The sequence below is a fragment of the Salvelinus sp. IW2-2015 genome, unplaced genomic scaffold, assembly GCF_002910315.2.
Source record: "Salvelinus sp. IW2-2015 unplaced genomic scaffold, ASM291031v2 Un_scaffold1789, whole genome shotgun sequence".
NCBI classification, from domain to species: Eukaryota; Metazoa; Chordata; class Actinopteri; order Salmoniformes; family Salmonidae; genus Salvelinus; species Salvelinus sp. IW2-2015.
In genome coordinates this window covers 14,798-23,976 of record NW_019943163.1, presented here as the reverse complement: position 1 = coordinate 23,976, position 9,179 = coordinate 14,798, and the positions used below count along the sequence as shown (strand labels likewise).

At 45.3% G+C, this 9,179-nt stretch overlaps 1 long non-coding RNA gene across 1 annotated transcript in view; it reads left to right on the top strand.

Moving 5' to 3' along the window:
- The first annotated feature begins 9 nt into the window (after positions 1-9).
- LOC139024686 (uncharacterized) overlaps positions 10-9,179 on the top strand; it is a 12,142-nt gene continuing 2,972 nt past the window's right edge. Inside the window, exon 1 of the long non-coding RNA XR_011476020.1 lies at positions 10-125. This is a non-coding gene — a long non-coding RNA (uncharacterized lncRNA). The remainder of the gene's footprint in view (positions 126-9,179) is intronic.

Sequence of the window (9,179 nt, the reverse complement as noted above, 5' to 3'; positions counted from 1 at the left end):
CCTCCTCTCTCTCCCCAGAGAGACTCATTTTAGAGGCAGTGGTCTCCTCCTCTCTCTCCCCAGAGAGACTCATTTTAGAGGCAGTGGTCTCCTCCTCTCTCTCCCCAGAGAGACTCATTGTAGATGTAAGTCACAGCTCACTCAGCTACAATAAGAAATAACAGAACAGTCAATATTTCTGAACATTGTTGAAGTGCCATTAACAATGACAAGACTTTTACTGTCCGTGGTCACAGAGTTCACATAATGACGTCACCTACTAAATGAAATGACCTTGATAACTGCATTTGTCAGTTAAATGTAACAACCAGGTGTTGGAACAAATTATTTTCCAATGGTTTTGTTATGAACAGAACCACTCTTTTTTTTACCGGTTCAACCCCCCCAAAAAGTAACGGTTTATATAATCCAGTCTGTTCCTTTTTTTAAACCTCTGAAATCTATTTTTGATTTAGCTCGACATTACATGAATTCACCAATTATACGGATAGAGCAGCCTGCTATGGAGCGGGCGAGCTCTTTAAATGCATTGGACAGTGTAGGGCGCAAGATGCGACTGACATTTTGCGTGTGGGAAAGAGTGAGAGAGGTTGGATGAGGATGCTGGAGGAAGAGGTTGGATGAGGAGGTTGGAGGAGGCTTGGCATCTTGTTGTTATGACATGTATCATCTGAATTACGTCTACAGAATTATACCTACAMTGGACCGGCGTCTATGAAGGAACTTTGAATGTCTGAACTTCAGAGAGTTGGCTTAATGTTGGACCAGCGCTACCTAGCTAGTTAACTAACAGGCTTGTGTGTGCAGAGCGACACCAGAATTAAAATAAAACACGTCTTACCTTTTTGTAGTTCATAAATCCAATGTGAAACTTAATAACCATAGTATCCTTAACTAGCATTGAAAAAGTTAATTCATTCTCCTCCAATGAATTCTCTCTCCGTAATTTCTGAATCACGCTACAGTAGACTATGCACACTGGCACTGTGCAGACACTGGAATACGTTTCTGAATGACAGAGTGAGGGTTTTTGTGTGACTGGAAAAAAGATGCCCGGAACATTTAGTTCTGATTCTGTGCCTCAAAATGTTTTATTTATTATTCCCTGAACCGGTTCCAACCCATGATAACAACAAAATGTCATTTGTTTACAAGCACAACTGGTAATAACTACCTTCCCACTTGGTTATGAACACAGCATAATGTCCAATGTCCACCAGATGCATATGTGGTTTTGTTTTGCCGGTTGTCTAGCCAGCATTTTCCATAATTGACACACATGTGCTTTGCTTTTCGACTCCCTAAAAACTAGTTGGAGACTGTGTACTTCCATTTGTACCACCGCACGGTAAAAAAAACGCACAAGTTGAAAATATTGAATGCATGCAGTACACAGAACACACCACAGCCTAGTGCGGCGTCCCCAACGTAACGTTGTGGAACGCAAAGAGTTTGATGCATCTGGTGGACATAAGGCGTAAGGCAAGTATGTTTGATTGAGCCTGAGCTAGGGTGTTTTCATTAGTGCACAGTGCACACTGTCGTAAACCGTAGCAAAACGTTTCGCAACGGAAAACGTTTTGCAACAAAAGCAAGAGTTTCAATTAGGCAAATTCAGGTAGGTCGCTCTCAGTTTTTGTCCGTTTACTGAAAAGGCCTACACCCACTACTTGAGTTCACTTGAGGTGCGATCAGATTATCTCGACCTGCACACTGGCTGGTGGGGTTTGCATTAAGACGAATGGTGTGTGCTGACAATCATTGAACCCACTGGCTCACGTTAAATCAAGTGCACCTGAAGTGAGCAAAACGGACCACAGTCGTTCCGATCTGTGTAACCAGAAAGCTTTCTCAATCTAAACTTTTGACATTATTTAGCCATACATTTAACTACCGGTAGATCATTTTCCTTTTGTTGCATGTCACTTTTACTTGGACGAGACTTTATTTGACTGTCCATGGTCACAAACAATCTGTTATTTGATTTTAAAAGGATCCCCCTTAGCTGACTCCATAACAACAGCTAGTCCACCTGGTTGGATCCCCTGACTCCATAACAACAGCTAGTCTACCTGGTTGGATCCCCTGACTCCATAACAACAGCTAGTCTACCTGTTGAATCTCCTGACTCCATAACAACAGCTAGTCTACCTGATTGGATCCAATGACTCCATATCAACAGTAGTCTACCTGGTTGGATCCCTGACTCCATAACAACACTGATCTCCCTGGTTGGATCCCTGACTCCATAAACAACAGCTAGTCTACCTGGTTGGATCCCCTGACTCCATAACAACAGCTAGTCTACCTGGTTGGACCCCTGACTCCATAACAACAGCTAGTCTCCCTGGTTGATCCCCTGACCCATAACAACAGCTAGTCTACCTGGTGTGTCCCTGACATCCATAACAACAGCTAGTCCACCTGGTTGGACCCCTGACTCCATAACAAACAGCTAGTCTACCTGTTGGATCCCCTGACTCCATAACAACAGCTAGTCCACCTGGTTGGATCCCCTGACTCCATAACAACAGCTAGTCTCCTGGTTGGATCCCTGACTCCATAACAACAGCTAGTCTACCTGTTGGATCCCCTGACTCCATAACAACAGCTAGTCTACCTGGTTGGATCCCCTGACTCCATAACAACAGCTAGTCCACCTGGTGGATCCCCTGACTCCATAACAACAGCTAGTCCACCTTGTTGATCCCCTGACTCCATACAACAGCTAGTCTACCTGTTGGATCCCTGACTCCATAACAACAGCTAGTCCACCTGGTTGGATCCCTGACTCCATAACAACAGCTAGTCTACCTGGTTGGATCCCTACTCCATAACAACACTAGTCTACCTGTTGGATCCCCTGACCCATAACAACAGCTAGTCACCTGGTTGGATCCCCTGACTCCATAACAACAGCTATCCACCTGGTTGGATCCCCTGACTCCATAACAACAGCTAGTCTACCTGGTTGGATCCCCTGACTCCATAACAACAAGCTAGTCACCTGGTGGATCCCTGACTCCATAACAACAGCTAGTCCACCTGGTTGGATCCCCTGACTCCATAACAACAGCTAGTCTACCTGGTTGGATCCCTGACTCCATAACAACAGCTAGTCTACCTGGTTGGATCCCCTGACCCATAACAACAGCTATGTCTACCTGGTTGGATCCCCTGACTCCATAACAACAGCTAGTCTACCTGTTGGATCCCCTGACTCCATAACAACAGCTAGTCTACCTGGTTGGATCCCTGACTCCATAACAACAGCTAGTCTACCTGGTGATCCCCTGACTCCATAACAACAGCTAGTCTACCTGGTTGGATCCCTGACTCCATAACAACAGCTAGTCGACTGGTTGATCCCCTGACTCCATAACAACAGCTAGTCTACCTGGTTGGATCCCCTGACTCCATAACAACAGCTAGTCTACCTGGTTGGATCCCCTGACCCCATAACAACAGCTAGTGCACCTGGTTGGATCCCCTGACCCCATAACAACAGCTAGTCTACCTGGGGTTCACACACACACAACTAAAAAGACATTTCAGACAAACAGCTTTACAGTTTACATTAAAAGACAGCAGTAGGCATTAAACATGTAACAATTAGACATTACAGACAGTTAAAATAGCCGACATGTATTTATTCCTATTTTTTATTTTTTTTTACCTTTATTTAACCAGGCAGGCTAGTTGAGAACAAGTTCTCATTTACAACTGCGACCTGGCCAAGATAAAGCAAAGCAGTGCAACACAAACAACAGAGTAACACATGGGATAAACAAACATACAGTCAATAACACAATCGAAAAAAAGTCTATTACAGTGTATGCAAATGAGGTAAGATAAGGGAGGTAAGGCAATAAATAGGCCGTAGTGGTGAAATAATTACAATTTAGCATTTAAACACTGGAGGGATAGACGTGTAGAAGATGAATGTACAAGTAGAGATACTGGGGTGCAAAGGAGCATAAAAAATAAAAATAAGAGTTTGGGGATGAGGTAGTTGGATGGGCTATTTACAGATGTGCTACGTACAGGTGCAGTGATCTGTGAGCTGCTCTGACAGCTGGTGCTTATAGTTAGTGAGGGAGATATGAGTCTCCAGCTTCAGTGATTTTTGCAATTCGTTCCAGTCATTGGCAGCAGAGAACTGGAAGGAAAGGCAGCCAAAGGAGGAATTGGCTTTAGGGGAGACCAGTGAAATATACCTACTGGAGCACGTGCTACGGGTGGGTGTTGCTATGGTGACCAGTGAGCTGAGATAAGGCAAGGCTTTACCTAGCAGAGACTTATAGATGACCTGGAGCCAGTGGGTTTGGTGACGAATATGAAGCGAGGGCCAGCCAACAAGAGCATACAGGTCACAGTGGTGGGTAGTATATGGGGCTTTGGTGACAAAACGGATGGCACTGTGATAGACTACATGGCCAGGTGGAAAGCATGGCCAGCCGTAGAAAAATGCTTATTGAAATTCTCAGTTATTGTGGATTTATCGGTGGTGACAGTGTTTCCTAGCCTCAGTGCAGGTGGCAGCTGGGAGGAGGTGCTCTTATTCTCCATGGACTGTACAGTGTCCCAGAACTTTTTGGAGTTTGTGCTGCAGGATGCACATTTCTGTTTGAAAAAGCGAGCCTTTGCTTTCCTAACTGCCTGTGTATATTGGTTCCTAACTTCCCTGAAAAGTTGCATATCTCGGGGGCTATTTGATGCTAATGCAGTACGCCACAGGATGGGGCGCATGCTTATTTAAGATTGTGAGGAAAGCACTTTTAAAGAATAACCAGGCATCTTATACTGATGGAATGACATCAATATCCTTCCAGGATACCCGGGCCAGGTCGATTAGAAAGGCCTGCTCGCTGAGGTGTTTTAGGGAGTGTTTGACAGTGATGAGGGGTGGTCGTTTGACCGCAGGCCCATTACGGACGCAAGCAATGAGCCAGTGATCGCTGAGATCCTGGTTGAAGACAGCAGAGGTGTATTTGGAGAGCAGGTTGGTTAGGATGATATCTATGAGGGTGCCTGTGTTTACGGATTTGGGGTTGTACCTGGTAGGTTCATTGATCATTTGTGTGAGATTGAGGATATCAAGTTTAGATTGTAGGATGGCCGGGGTGTTAAGCATGTCCCAGTTTATGTCAAATAATCCAACCCTTTAAGAGAATTCAGCATACACACCATGTTTCTTATTCTGGCTTAGAAATAGCCTACAGGGCTGCGTTTAGACAGACCAATCAGATCAGCTCTGAAAAAGATTGGCTGTTAAAATATCAAAGATCTGATGTGATTGGTCAAAAGACCAATTAGTGGAAAAATATCAGAATTTGTCTGCCTGTGTGAATGCAGCCAAGGTGAAACGCTTTTCTTTGTTATGCAGGAAAATGGCCAATGATGATCAGACCATTTGGTGTGTTTGGTTTAAAGCAAGTAGATTTAACTGGTTACAATATTGAACCAGCGCTTGGGTGTATTCATTAGTACACACTGTAGCCAACCGTAGCAAAACGTAGCAAAAACGTTTTGCAAAGAAAACGAGAGTTTCTATTTGACAAATTCAGGTAGATCCCTCACCGTTTCGTTCCATTTAGCTAGCACTGAATGTGCTTGAGTTCACTTGAGGTGGAATCAGTTTATGTTGCCCGGGGCACCAGGGTTTGCATTAAGAGGAAATGTGTTCTGACAATCATTGAACCCGGATAAGTTAAATCAAGTGCACCTGAAGCGTCGTCACTAGTTACCATAGCCACAAAGTTAATGAAGGAGCGTGATGATGCGTATGCCGGATTGCAGGAAACCTCCAATCAGATGAGTGTGATGATGCATATGCGACCGATTTGCAGGGACAGACGAGACGTACATTTCGTGTATCCAGTGATCCATCATTGATTTGATTAACTATAATAGAACCAACCGTTGTAAGTGGTAATCGGATGTCTTGTTCAAACTCAGCTAGCAAGTTTATCAATGTTGTTTGCCCTTAATCATAGTTGCTCGTCTTCACCCAAAATAGGTTTACTCCACAATAGCTGCATTGTTTTTAAAAAGGCACGTTGACAAACAAATTTACACACCTGGATTACACAGTTTCACCGAAATGTTAAGTTTTGAAATAGGCTTACTGAAGATTAAAACTTCAACACTGTTACTTTATTTGGCACTAACTATAGTAATTTATTCATTTTACATATTTAAGATCTTGAGTTGAGAAAACATGTTTTTATTAAGTTGAACTCTGACAGAATGTTAAAATTAGGTGAAGTAGAAGTTACAAAAAAGGTACTCAATAGGTGGAATAACCCTCACACGCTATCCTCCTCCATCCTCGGGTCCCTGACAACGAGGTACACAAATATCTATATATACACAAAAATATGTGGACACCCCTTCAAATTAGTCGATTCGGCAATTTCAGCCACACCTGTTGCTGACAGGTGTATAAAATCGAGCACACAGCCATGCAATCTCCATAGACAAGCATTATCAGTAGAATGGCCTTACTGAAGAGCTTAACGACATTCAACGTGGCACCATCGTAGGATGCCACCTTTCCAACAAGTCAGTTCATCAAATTTCTGCCCCGCTAGAGCTGTGCCAGTCAACTGTAAGTGCTGCTATTGTGAAGTGGAAACGTCTAGGAGCAACAATGGCTCAGCCACGTAGTGGTAGGCCACACAAGCTCACAGAACAGGACCGCCTACGTGCTGAAGCAAATAAAAATCCTCTGTCCTCGGTTGCAACACGCACTATCGAGTCCCAAACTGCCTCTGGAAGCAACAAGAACTGTTTGTCGGGAGCTTTATGAAATGAGTTTCAATGGCCGAGCAGCCGCACACAAGCCTAAGATCACCATGCGCAATACCAAGCATCGGCTGGAGTGGTGTAAAGCTCGCCGCCATTGGACTCTGGAACATGTAAAGTTGTAAAGTTTGGTGGAGGAGGAACAATGGTCTGGGGCTGTTTTTCGTGGTTCGGGCTAGGCCCCTTCGTTCCAGTGAAGGGAAATCTTAACGCTACAGCATACAATGACATTCTAGACAATTCTGTGCTTCCAACTTTTTGGCAACAGTTCAGGGAAGGCTCTTTCCTGTCTCAGCATGACAGTGCCCCAGTTTCGTCGATCGTGTGGAAGAACTTTTGACTGGCCTGCACAGAGCCCTGAGCTCAATCCCATCAAACACCTTTGGGATGATTTTAAATGGCGAATTTAAATGAATTTAAATGGTGAATTTAAGTGCCCGACCTCACTAATGCTCGGGCTGAATGGAAGCAAGTCCCCGCAGCAATGTTCCAACATCTAGTGGAAAGCCTTCCAGAAGAAAGGAGGCTGTTACAGCAGCAAAGGGGGGACCCAACTCCATATTAATGCCCATAATTTTGGAATGAGATGTTCAACGAGCAGTAGTGTATGGTCATGTAGTGTATCTCACGCCACACTGTGTTTGGCAAACATAGCATTTCACATGTCCTCTGCATGCGGTCCATCCCTGCCTGTGAAAGAGTGTGATGATCTTTTGGTAGGGGGTGTCCATGGCCTTCTCAGTTCCTCTTCCTTGAGAAAAACATACTTACTTCTTCTCTTTCCCCTGGTGCAGTGGCGATTTTGGCATGTAAATCTTGGTGGGGCATAATAATATACAAAGTGGGATGCCAGCAAAGCCACAGCACAACACTAAACAATACATGAATTGCATTATAATGGTGACAAACGGTGCCCACAAACTGTTAGGGCCTACATAAAGCTGTCCCAACAGCAGAGTCCCAACATCTTACCACTGCTACACCTGGCTATCAGCGGAGCCTTGTCTGGCAGCGAAACAGTATTACGTTCCCCAGTTTCTGTGTTGTTGTGGGTTTGTATGTGTGTGTTTCAGGATGGCTTCCTGGATTCCAAGCCGCTGATTGGTCGGCCCCATTGCAGATTGGAGCTCTGACCCCGCCCTCTCGTCAGGGGAAACAGCTGGCTCATCAATTACCGACTCTTTCTGCAGCTTCAAAAGCCAGTGTTCCTTTGTTAGGACGGAGCTTCTTTGTATGTGCTGTTTTGGTTGTTCGTCAGAATGTGTTGTAAAGTATTTTGTAGCCGCTCCTGCAGAGGTATGTGTATGCCGTAGGACTTTGTGTTTTTTGCTTCATTTAAATTGTTCACTAAGTTTGGTGAATTATTCTGTTTCATTTGTTCCCGGGAGGAGAGGGGGAAGGTACCTTGGGAGTGTTTAGGCAAGATGCCTGAGGGCATACATAACCTGTAGTATTTACTCTGTCTATGCACACTAGGTAAGACCTGGACGGACCATTCCCTGTATTTTGGTTAGCGCACCAGGTGGTGCTAAGATTAGGTATAGCAGTGGGTAAGATAGGGGGCTGTTTAAATTTTACTTTCTTTGCTTTGGTTCCGTCCAGCCCCTTTTCCCCACTTTACCGTGTGTAGGAAATAAATTCCCTGTAAACGGTAACTTTTCTCAGCTTCTGTCCTTCTTCCCCGCACCTATGAACAAATACCTCTTTAACTCCACGGGAAGGTGAGTAGTAGCAAGGTGTTGCGTTCCCTCCTCCAAGAGGCGTACGTAACAAACTGCTTGCTTGCGGAGGACTACAGGAGCGAAGTAGCTACTCTTAGCAAGCAAGTAGCAAACCTACATAAACTACTGGGGAACCCACCTACTTTTTATTTTTCTTCCACCCCAGTAGCCGGACAACGGTCTGGTGGAAGTTTCGCCGCCGTGTCGGTTCTCCACAGCCGACTGGCCGGTGCTAGGCAGGGTCCCATCCCCGAAGGGGTCTCCCCCTTCCCTGGAGAACGGAGCTGAACTCGACCCAACCAACCAGCCATGGAGGTCACTCTCCGTGGAAGTCAAAGAAGGCGTCCTCTGACAACGGGGGTCTCCATGGAGATGTTGAGCCCGGAACTGACACAGACCAGAAACAGCTTTGCCGCCCTGGATCCAGAGGTTCCGGCGCCTTCGTCCGTGGTGGCTTCCCAATCAAGATCAGATCCGGAGGTACCTGCGTCTTCGTCCTCGGCTCTCTCTCCCTCTCCGGTGGCTTCTACCTAGGGTTCAGATCCTCGGAGCTCCCAGCCTCACCAGACCATGAGGCTGACTGAGAGACCGGCCCATTCAACATCACCAGCTGGCATCATAGGCAGCTCTATGGTGAGAAACATCTTGGTC